This window comes from Lissotriton helveticus, chromosome 8, assembly GCF_964261635.1.
Source record: "Lissotriton helveticus chromosome 8, aLisHel1.1, whole genome shotgun sequence".
Classification (NCBI taxonomy): domain Eukaryota; kingdom Metazoa; phylum Chordata; class Amphibia; order Caudata; family Salamandridae; genus Lissotriton; species Lissotriton helveticus.
Genome location: NC_136069.1, coordinates 1,325,905,616 through 1,325,917,816, shown reverse-complemented (window position 1 = coordinate 1,325,917,816; position 12,201 = coordinate 1,325,905,616). Strand labels below are relative to the sequence as shown.

General features: G+C 48.4%; 1 protein-coding gene across 1 annotated transcript in view; it reads left to right on the top strand.

Annotated features, from left to right (window-relative positions):
- LOC144773342 (amine oxidase [flavin-containing]-like) overlaps positions 1 to 12,201 on the top strand; it is a 313,689-nt gene that overhangs the window by 90,573 nt on the left and 210,915 nt on the right. The gene's annotated exons all lie outside the window — the stretch shown is intronic.

Genomic DNA, 12,201 nt, shown 5'->3' with positions numbered 1-12,201 from the left:
GGTCTTCAAACATTGGACCACACACAGTTTTTCATTTGCAGGAAAAGCATTATAAGATATATGCCTAGACAATGTTTTAGTACGACCTGTAATATGAAACGAAACCCCTTCCGGGGTAAACACTCTACCTGTTACGTCGAGCGCTCTGACATCTGAGGATCTTCTGCAAGATGATAAGCAAAGCAACATGGCTAGTTTAGCCGACAACTGCTTCCTGGACAGGAGGGAATTAACCGGCCATTTGTCAAGCAAAGAGATTACAACTGAGACATCCCACAAACCCGTATACTTGGGTTTGGGAGGGTTGGCCACCCTGATGCCCTTCAACAGTTTACAAACCACCGGATGCATGCCCACTGGCCTACCGTCCACTTGGGCATGCCCCGCCGAGATGGCTGAGCGAAAGTTGTTGACCGAACGATACGCTAGGCCTTTCTCCGCCTTCTCGGATAGAAAGTTCAACACTTGGGATAACTCTGCCCCCACGGGATCCAGACGTCGTCCCACGCACCAATCCACCCAGTTCTTCCAGGCAGCGGAGTATCGCTTCCTGGTGGAAGGTGCCCAAGCCTGCTTGATAAAGTCAGCAGCCTTGTCCGAAATTCCTGGCATTTGCCACTGTTCCCTGAAAGCCTCCATGCCATCAGGGATAACCTGCCCTCCAACAGCAACGGGTGCTGTTCCTGACGAGGGCCCTGCAACAACCACTTCAAGTCCGGCAGTAGCCGGGGGCGGTCGCAGCTCCACTGCAACAACTTGGGAAACCACGCTTGTGACGTCCACCACGGAGTCACCATGACAATTTCCGCCGCTTGTCGAATCACATGAGTCATTACCCTGGGAATCAACAGGAAGGGGGGAAATGCATACTGGGTCCCCACCGACCAATCCTGAAGGAAGGCGTCCGTCGCCGCTGCCATCGGATCTGGTCTCCAGCTGAAAAACTGGGGAAGTTGGTACGTCAACCTGGACGCGAACAGGTCCGTCTGGAAAGGACCCCAAATCGCCTGTAACCAGAGAAAGACCTGGGGAAGCATCTTCCAGGCGCTGTAATCCCTCAAGTGTCTGGAATGCCAGTCCGCCACTTGGTTGGCCTGACCCGGGATGTATTCTGCTATGACTGATATCTGGTTCTGTAGACAGTAATGCCAAAACTCTTTGGCTATCTGGACAAGAAGAGACGACCTCGTGCCGCCCAACTTGTTGATATACCTGCACTGCGGACACATTGTCCAGGCGCAGGAGGATGCAACATGACGTCTGCTTCGGGGATAACGTGCGGACCGCGAACGATCCTGCCAGTAATTACAAACAGTTTATGTGAAGTTCCAGGTCCTGAGATGACCACCTGCCGCCTGTGGAAACATCTCCACAGCGCGCGCCCCAGCCCCATCTGCTGGCGTCCGACTCGATTATCACATCCGGTCGCGACCCGAAGATCGCTCTGCCATTCCAGGCATCCACGTGGCCTAGCCACCATTGGAGTTCGTGCCGAACCTCGTCCGTAAGCGGGACCGAGTCCGTATATGAGAGACCCTTCTGAAGGTGCTTGATCTTCAGGCGTTGGAGGGCCCTGTAATGTAAAGGACCCGGGAATATCGCCTGAATTGACGACGCTAGAACCCCTACAATCCTGGCCAGGGTTCTGAGCGTGACCAATTGACTGTCCAGTAATTTCCTGATCTCCTTCTTCAGCTCCCTCAACTTCGCCTGCGGAAGATGCAGCTGCGCTGTGAGGGAGTTGATCGTGAACCCCAGAAAATCTATCATCTGAGCCGGGGTCACCACTGACTTCGCTAGATTTAGCACAAACCCCAGGCTTTGCAACAAGGAAATAGTCATGGTCAAGTGTTGCTGCAACACTGACCAGTCCTGTGCCATGATCAGAATGTCGTCTAGGTAAATGATCATGCGCACTCCCCTCTCTCTGAGGAAGGCTACCACTGGTTTCATGACCTTGGTGAAACACCAGGGAGCCGAGGAGAGACCGAAAGGAAGAGCTAAATACTCGTACCACCGGCCGTTCCAATGAAACTGCAGGAATCTGCGGTGTGGAGGAAAAATTGGAATAGAAAGATATGCATCTTTCAGATCTAACCGCACTAACCAATCTCCTTCTTGTAACAAATCCGCTAACATGTGGATACCCTCCATTTTGAAATGGTTGTACACCAGATACTGGTTGAAATCTCTGAGGTTGAGTACAAGCCTGTTGCCACCTCCCTTCTTTTGGACCAGAAAGACATTGCTGACGAAGCCGCGAGGACTTCTCTGGCAAAAAGCGATCGCGCCCTTCCTCAGCAAGTCTGCCACCTCTGCCTCTATAAAACTGTGATCTAGTTGGGAAAAATGGAGAGGTGGCGGGGGGAACGCTTGCGCAGGAGGAGAGTAGAATTCCAGCCTGAACCCCTGAATAGTCTGCAAGACCCAAACATCTTGAGTTAACACTTGCCATTGTCGCAGACAATGCTGCGTGCGACCCCCCAATGGAAGGAAAGACACATCTGTCAGACTCACCGGAACTTTGATGGGCCTTGAAATCCGCCCGGTTGTTTCCCGACTGGAAACGGCCTTTGTGGAAGCCTCTTCGTGATGGATAGAAGGTTCCTCCGCGGGTAGAGTCCCACTCGCCGCGGCCGCGGCCAAAATCACCTCTCTGGGAGCCTCTCTGGAACCCTCGGCCTGACGAGCGACCCCCGCCTCGCCCGGCCCTGTTGAAAACACCCTGCGTGAGGGCGCGCTTAATACCACTCTGGGCCTTATCCAATGCGGTGAAGGTGCCAACATACTTGGTGACATCCTTCATGAACCTGTCTCCAAAGAGACACCCACCGGCCAGAGGGCCCGGTTCTGCCTCCGCCAGTTCCGTTAAATTGCTGTCCATGCGCATTAGTAAGGACTTGCGCCTCTCCGAAGAGACAGCGCAATTCGCGTTACCCAGAAAGCAAATGGCGCGCTGAGTCCACTCAGCCAAGATGTCCGGATCCACAGGAGTCGCCCCTTCCTTGGCCGCTAAGGCCATCTCTAGGATCTTCGCCAGGGGCCCAATGACATCAAGCATTTTGTCTTGACAGCCCCGCCAGGCCCTGTCAAGCCCTCTTTTAGGATCCTTGGAAAATTTCTTTAGGAATGTCAGCATACTTGCGTCTATTTCCGGTCTGTCCGCGACACAGTCCGGAATATCTGGACGCGGGCATTCCGGCCGCAGTCGGTTGCGCACCTCCCGAGTGAAGCTCTTCCGGAGGTGGTCATGAATATAATCAGAGACGTCCGCCGGCGGAACCCAGTCCGAAGACCGGGGATGAACGATGTCCGAAGGGTCAAAGTGGAAAGCCTTAGAGGCTTTGTCCTCCACTGACTTGGAAGCCGGCTTGGCCTTCTTAGGGGGAGGAGGCTGCTCCTCCGAGGTATCAGTGTCCGTATTGGTATCTGTATTAGTGGTGGTAGTATCCGTGTCTATCACGATCTGGCGCTTACTCTTCGCCTTGCCCCCAGAACGATGGTCAGTTGGGACGTCACGAGTCGGCAATGAGGCCATGGATTGTGCATGTGGCCACATTTGGCGCTCGTCAGAAATGGAAGTAGAGGTAGAGGGAGTAGCACGCTTCTGCTTCCTACTCTTGTCATATCCGTGGCGCTTAGCAAAGCCTTCTAACTGCTTGCGAATGGGGCGCAGGGCCACTGCGAGTGCTTGCTGCACAGTCTGGGGGACCTTCGTCTCCATTGCTCTCTCAACTGAAGCTTGGACCGAGGCATCCAAAGCTTCGACAATATTGTCCTCAAGAACAGCTTCCTGCTGCCCGTCATTATTATCCTCCCCATCTGCCTCCCCTTCTTCGGGGTATTTAACCCAATTTTCCATGCTTACTCTTTGATAAGATACTACTGAGGCAGGTGTAGGGGGTGGTGGGGGGGTCAGCCCACTGCACACAATAAGGTAGAAAAATTAGGCAACTGTACCCAAACCCCCTCAGCAAAGCTGTATTCAGCAAGGTCAAAGACCTAGGTCCCAAATATATAAAGAGTGTGTGCTCACTCTGGACCTTGGATTAATACAGCCAGCACTGGCGGTAAAACGAGGGGCCAGCCGGTGTGTGGAACGAGAAAACGCGCGTTCCAGTAAGCCTGGGGAACGTGCTGAGGCGCGCCGCCCAAAACGCTACCAAAAGCTACTAAAAAGCAGCCCAATTGAGCAGCGTTTTTGGGCGCGCGCGTCGGCCGTGAGCCACCCGGCCTTTACACAGGGCGCATTAGGGAGCTCCTGTGCGCCCTCAGGCTGCCGGTGAAACGGGCCCAACTGATGATCGCGGCGGCCCCCCGCCGGTCAGAGACCGTCCTGATAGCGCTGGACGCGCGCGCTCCACAGCGGGAGCTGCCTGAGGCAAAGCCGGCCCAAGACGAGCGCAGCGCAAGGTGAGCGCTCGCGATCCGCCTCGCACTACAAAAAACCCCAAAACACCACGACAGGCTAAATAACACCAATAAGTACACCATATAAAACGTATGTCCTCAATCAAGCAGCGGAGCGACCCGCCTCAATCCAAATATTTATACAACAGTCTCCCAAGCACCCCCAAACCAACAAGAAGAGTGAGGGAACAGGGAAGGTGCACTTAACTCTGGCTTGAGCAGCAAAGAAAGAGGATGATGGGAGCACGCAAGGGGTTCTTATGGACTGTGGGGGCGTGCCTATACTCATGGGTGTTCATGGGTAATGAAGTTTTATTGTTATTGTTTACTGAAAATATACATTTTCATTGGCTGCTGTGTTTTATGCAGTAAAGATTGAGAAGCATAATCTGAAGCCTCCGGTCCTGTAATAGAATTGGTGAAAGGATGAAATGGAATGGATGGATGGATAGGTAAAAGGATATATAAATGATTAAAAGTTTGAGTGAATGGATGGAAGACTGCAATGGAGAATGCATAGCTGGATGAAAAGATGGATGGATGGATACAAGCATAAAAAGATGTTTAGATCAATGACTGTATGAATAGATGCATGAAAGGCTTAAAGTATTGAGAGATAGATAGTCGGAAGGAAGAAAGAGGGACCTCATCTAGAGTGGGTAGGATTTATCTGCTTCTCTGACTCAATGTTTTCAAGGTGTCGAGCAAAGTAGGGAGTATCATCTCCATTTGACACTGTGCAGCAAGTTCTCTTGCTACGTTGCTCCAAATATTAATAAATCTGCCCCCCAATATGTGGCAGATGGCAAACAATGCAAGGCTCTAGCTTCAGTGCGACTACCTGGTCGGTGGCCTCCCTTTGTTGCTTAAGATTCCCTACAAATTATGTCAATAGTACTTCACTGTTTTATGTGTCTGTTAGGTTGGTTAATAGTGGTCAAGAGGGCTGGATAGGGCAGCATATGTAGAACACTGTACTGTGCATTTTGTTTTGCACTATATCAGTGTGCCAGTGCTTTCCTGTAAAAGGTTTGTGTATTTATGCTTAAGATCTGGGGAGTATAATAATGATTGCAAATATGCTGAATAACTCGGGGTTTCTAATGTTTTGCCTTCACTGTTTACTTTTTGATGTATTGCTCATAGAATCCCTTTCTTCCCAGTGCACTTCTATGGGAAGTTGGAACACTTGACTCAAATTAACACCCTCTACAGGACTGTGGTATTGGTGGTATTGTCCTCTGTAGGATCTGTGTGAGCACCTTAGATTCATTTAATGTGCTCTTTATGGCTAATGCAATGGCCGCTCCTCTGTTATGGCATAGGAGCGTCACCCTCTGCCAGCTGATGAAAAACTTGAAAAATAAAATGATAATAAAACAGGTTTATTATTTTTCCATTTTTCGTCACTGGGCCGAGTATTGGGGGTGGAACATGTGATGCCAGCCAGGTAGTAGGCGTGGTGGGCACATGCTGCAAGTCCGCATCTGGGTTTGGCCGGCCATCTTAGCATGGCCAAACCGGCATGTGCACTGAGATGTCCCCAGCTCAAGCTGCGTTGCCGGGTTGTAGAAAGCTGAGAAAAACCAAAGGTGATGATCGACGGAGCGTTGACAATACAAACACTCACCCCCAGTCAACTGATCTGGGTTTAATCCATCACCGTTCTTTAGCTCACTCCGCCACCCCAGTTCAGACAAGGCCATATGCAAATCAGTCTGACCCTGTGCCTCATGGGAACAGTCCATCCTGAACTGCCAAGCCATGTCTTCCCTGGACCGGAATCAAGCTTCCCAGGACCGGTTTCTGGCATTACAGCCGTCTTCAGCCGGGCTTGCTTGACTCCAGTGGCAAAGTGAGCAAGGGACTCACGTCTGAGCATACCCTGCCAACTTAGGGCGAACAAAGAAAAACCAAAGGTGATGATGGACGGAGCGTTGACAATACAAACACTCACCCCCAGTCAACTGATCTGGGTTTAATTCATCACCGTTCTTTAGCTCACTCCGCCACCCCAGTTCAGACATGGCCATATGCAAATCAGTCTGACCCTGTGGCTCATGGGAACAGTCCATCCCGAACTGCCAAGCCATGTCTTCCCTGGACCGGAATCAAGCTTCCCAGGACCGGTTTCTGGCATAACAGCCGTCTTCAGCCGGGCTTGCTTGACTCCAGTGGCAAAGTGAGCAAGGGACTCACGTCTGAGCATACCCTGCCAACTTAGGGCGAACAAAGAAAAACCGAAGGTGATGATGGACGGAGCGTTGACAATACAAACACTCACCCCCAGTCAACTGATCTGGGTTTAATCCATCACCGTTCTTTAGCTCACTCCGCCACCCCAGTTCAGACATGGCCATATGCAAATCAGTCTGACCCTGTGCCTCATGGGAACAGTCCATCCCGAACTGCCAAGCCATGTCTTCCCGGGACCGGAATCAAGCTTCCCAGGACCGGTTTCTGGCATTACAGCAGTCTTCAGCCGGGCTTGCTTGACTCCAGTGGCAAAGTGAGCAAGGGACTCACGTCTGAGCATACCCTGCCAACTTAGGGCGAACAAAGAAAAACCAAAGGTGATGATGGACGGAGCGTTGACAATACAAACACTCACCCCCAGTCAACTGATCTGGGTTTAATCCATCACCGTTCTTTAGCTCACTCCGCCACCCCAGTTCAGACATGGCCATATGCAAATCAGTCTGACCCTGTGCCTCATGGGAACAGTCCATCCCGAACTGCCAAGCCATGTCTTCCCTGGACCGGAATCAAGCTTCCCAGGACCGGTTTCTGGCATTACAGCCGTCTTCAGCCGGGCTTGCTTGACTCCAGTGGCAAAGTGAGCAAGGGACTCACGTCTGAGCATACCCTGCCAACTTAGGGCGAACAAAGAAAAACCAAAGGTGATGATGGACGGAGCGTTGACAATACAAACACTCACCCCCAGTCAACTGATCTGGGTTTAATCCATCACCGTTCTTTAGCTCACTCCACCACCCCAGTTCAGACATGGCCATATGCAAATCAGTCTGACCCTGTGCCTCATGGGAACAGTCCATCCCGAACTGCCAAGCCATGTCTTCCCTGGACCGGAATCAAGCTTCCCAGGACCGGTTTCTGGCATTACAGCCGTCTTCAGCCGGGCTTGCTTGACTCCAGTGGCAAAGTGAGCAAGGGACTCACGTCTGAGCATACCCTGCCAACTTAGGGCGAACAAAGAAAAACCAAAGGTGATGATGGACGGAGCGTTGACAATACAAACACTCACCCCCAGTCAACTGATCTGGGTTTAATCCATCACCGTTCTTTAGCTCACTACGCCACCCCAGTTCAGACATGGCCATATGCAAATCAGTCTGACCCTGTGCTTCATGGGAACAGTCCATCCCAAACTGGTTTTTCTTTGGGTTGTAGAAAGCAGGCACAGGCTCCCAGTCGCTTTGGTAGCGCAAATTTGCTCAGGCCAATCCCTGCGCTCCTCTCATGCTGCCAGCAGCACAAGGGCAGCGTCTGGATTGGCTGTAGTTGAGTCTTGGAGCCTCAGCTTGCTGCAGTGGAGCCATAGGAGCAGAAGAGTGACAATGCAGTTTTTTTGTGTTGGTATTGTTGTTGTCCACCTCGCCTCGTGCGGCCTCACCACTTTTTCCTGACACCAGCCGCTGCTGGGTTAATGATCAATTTCTGAGCCACAGCTGGTGGTTTTCTCTACAGGTGCTTGATGACATTTTTAGGACAAAATGTTGTCTAACTTTAAGGACTCCCCCTGAAGATAATTTTAGTGTGCACCATACGTCAAATGTCTATATTATAGACATGAATGCCATTAAGCTCAAGGCTTATCCATTTCATTTATTGATGCTATCAGTTCGCAGTCAGCCCTCCCATCTGTCTGACTGGCAAGCTAACAAGCTTACCACCTACAATTCCTCTCGGAAGAGCCAAAGCCTGGATGCCATCAGACTGGAAACAAAGAAGTGAAAAATTAAATAAGCATTGGCAAAGCCAATACATCTTGGCTATTTTAGGTGGTTGTGACCTTTGCTGTAGCGCCTGCACATTTATAGGAGAGTTGAGCCGTAAATAGAGGAAGTGCCATTTCCTCATGTTGCAGGATAGCATAGCAAACATTACTCTGATTCATCGGGCTCCCAAGGAAAAATCTGCAGGCTTAAAATGGGTGATAAGGCCTGCTTAAGAAGAAAGAGCCTACACCAAGTTTCTTTTATATTGCACTAAATTGGTAGTGGAAAATTACATATGACATGTTAATGAAGGTACTGTTAATTATTGCCTGTACTATTTGCAATAAGTTTTTTTTTACATTTACCTGCAGTAATCGTTTTAGCATTAAGTATAGTCAAATTTGCCAAGTGGAATTCATCTGCAGTTAGAATCTGAATATTCTGTGAGCGATCGCTAATACTAGCGGTAGGGTTCACAACCCCAAAATGTTAACTATCGTGCAAAGCATGTCAATGCAGGCATCGGTATAAGCAGAGCAGGAATGTGATTACAAATAATTCACTGCTAAGACGGTTGCCTTATAGTACTTCAAGACAGTCTATGAGAGGAAAGCATCCCCTAATTACCCAAAATAGGCAGTGTCACTGCAGGCCAGGTTGCACTGACTAAAAGAGAGGCTTGTAGGCATCTACGTAGAGTCCACAGAACACTAAAAGCACCAATCTGGCAAAGGGGGATATAGTTTTACTTCTAGGGACCATCTATTCCAGACTTTTTTTATGTTAGAATGTGCCTCCTTTGCGTCACTCTATATACCTGTCTGCTTTATTTCTAAGTTCAGTTGTGTATATGTGAAATCTATCTATTTTGTTGGAAAGGTTGTGTCTGAAATGTAAAATAACCTCACAGAAAATCTCAAAGATTAGCTTGAAACTTAGGTGTCAGGAGCTTGGATGTGGATGTGGATGTAAAAGGTAAAGCAGCTATTTATGGATTATTCAACAGGACATAGGGAACACTACAGCTCTTCTGTTTTGCCGCTGCTAGCCCAGGTGGCTGCAGGGAACAACCGTCTCTATCAGGCACTCTCACTCTTCTGAGGTTGTTGGATCATGAACTCGCTTTTGGCAACCAAAGTGTTGGGACACTCATTACTCAAGGAATATCCAGATCCAATAGTTCTCATAATTGACATGAACGCAACACTCTCACAATCAATGTGTTTCCATAGGCCAGTGGGGAATAAAATAAAACAAGCTTGTTCCATTGCAAATTTAGTACACAACACAAAGTTGCATAAAGATTTTTAGATGGTTCTGTGCTGCTCAAGGTGATGGATGCATTTGGTCCGTGCTTCATTACTCGGTTGAATAAAACTGTGAAACCAGTGCTTAATTTGAGCCGGTGGTTTCTGGTGATCAGCACTGGTGCTTGGCAATGGCACTTTAATTGTCAGTACCGCACACAGACAGTCTGCCACATGGTGGTGCTGCTCATCTAATTTAGAGATGAGCAGAATATCGCTTGTTTATGAATACAATATACATTAAAAATAACTGATACCTGCCTCCTCCGCTATTCCTTTTGCTTTGGGGACCTGGAATAATCTGAACAGTCGTATTTACATGCAAGAGAGATGGTTAGTAGTTATTTTGGCAGCAATGACAGGGGCGATGGGTAGTGCAAGCTGCTGTGGCCTCCTGGTCAGATCCCTTGCATTTATTATTTTACAAATTAAGCACTGACAGTGAAAGTACATGGCAAGATTTTTCTCCTGCATGAGTGTTCTCACAAGCACGTCCAAAAGCTAAGGTCTAGCAGGATGGACTCTGGTCCTCTTCTGCCAAAGTTGATAAAAGGAGTCCCATTGATATGGATAGTTTTTGGCTACAACTGGACTACTGTGCAGTTCTCCATGTGAGCCATTGAGCATGTGGAAGCAGTAAAACGATCCAGAGGGATGTAGAGATACTGTAGTGAAATAGAAATAATATGAATGGTAGTGGGGATGCTGGTGGGAGGTTGCACTGAAAAGTCCATTGAGCATCTCTCATTGCTGAACAGCACCAGATACCAAAACAGATGCCCTTGCTAATATTTAGCAGAAGCCATTGATACCCCAGAGTGACCTTTTCATCAAAGCTCTTCCTCATTAGTCCCCTGCAGTGCTTCACATGGCAGATATCACCAGCTTCTCAGAGCTTGCAGTTCCTGTGTTTGAAAGGATGAGACTGGCTCTTCCCGCTAGGAAGCAGGCTCTGGAGCATTGCAGGTCTGGACTTTACAACGAGCATCTTAACCCCTTCCCTGCGGCGCGAATTCCGCCGCAGTGCGGGGATTTAATTAGGGAGTGTAACCCCTTGTGTACTCAGGATGACCCTCGGCCGTCCTACGTCACGGTAGGTGTGTGCAGCGGACGGCCAGGGGCCGTTCATACTCCACCCACTAATTAATTTTTCCGCACAGGTAATTTGCGCCGCGCTGGGGATTCAACGGCGTTCATGCGGCCCCCGGCCGTCCTAAGCACATGCCCACCGTGACGTAGGACGGCCGGGTGCCGTCCTGAGCACACAAGGGGTTAAATGTCTTCTATAAGCATTAGGACTAGCCAGCTTCTGTGGAGTTCAAAGTTGGGGCAACATGTTGCTTTTTAAACTTATTTTATAGTGAATATACTTAACATAAGGCATATATAATATGGGTTCGAATGGCACTTAATTGTTACGCTTCATTTAGTCTCTCGGCAAAGTCCCTAGAAAATGATTTTCACGCACATTAAAACCACATGAAAAAGTTCACATTTAAAATCAGGTAATAGTGACACCTGGTATTTACAGCACTTACAATGTGTGTGGTCTGAAGAGCTGTGTAAGAACATAATTATTACTAAACCACTTTCTTATATTTGACATGGATTTTTTTGAAAGAGGAATATTTTTATTTTTTGATGTTCCTCTTTTCAGTTTTGATAATTTCCTTGATAATGTGTTGTGCTCCCTGAAAGATGCAGCTTTGTTTGCTGGACAATTTGATCAGCTGTTTTCAAAATTAGTCACTGAGCTTTTATTAATGCATCTCTGTGCAGTTGTGTTTCATTGCAATACATGCAAAGTCACATTTCTTTGTATTGATTTAAGTGTCATAAATCTCACGAAATAAATTAATCATTCTTAAACATGTTGCATACAGCAGAAGAATGTTTTGATGGGATCTGACACTGAACCTGAACAGACACGATTTTGCTGTCTGAGAACACAGTAGGAGGGTTGTACACTCAAAGCAGTGAAATGCACAAGTGTTATATGAGAAGTAAATGCATGATTTCAGTTGGTAAATTTCACAGGAAGTGAGGCATTGCGTGCTAATGGAGTTTCTGTAATCACAGAATATGGGATACTTTATGTCTGAGGAAGAGATGTTCATTTTAAACTTCTGAAAATGTAAAAATCAAATATTTCATTTCTGCCCACCCACCAATAAAACGTACTTAGTTATGGCCGCGGCTGCTTTCTGATGCAAGAAAGGACGTTTGCATTTGCTGTGGAAACGCGAGAAAGTGCTCGGTATGTGTTTGAATTGAGGCACTGGGGAGGGGATGTGGCCTAACAACCTAACTTCCGTTTTTGAAACTGGTGACCAGGTTCGAATCCCAGTGGAAGGGCGAGATTTTGATCGATACCTTATCACTATTGATCTAAACCTCGATCTGGTCGACTGAACCTTTGTTGCCTGTCATTGAGGGAAGAAAGTGCATCTCTTACCAAGTTAGTTCACCCAATAAGGACCCCGCTCCAAAAGATCACAAACAACTTCTAGCTTTCAAAAGTTTAT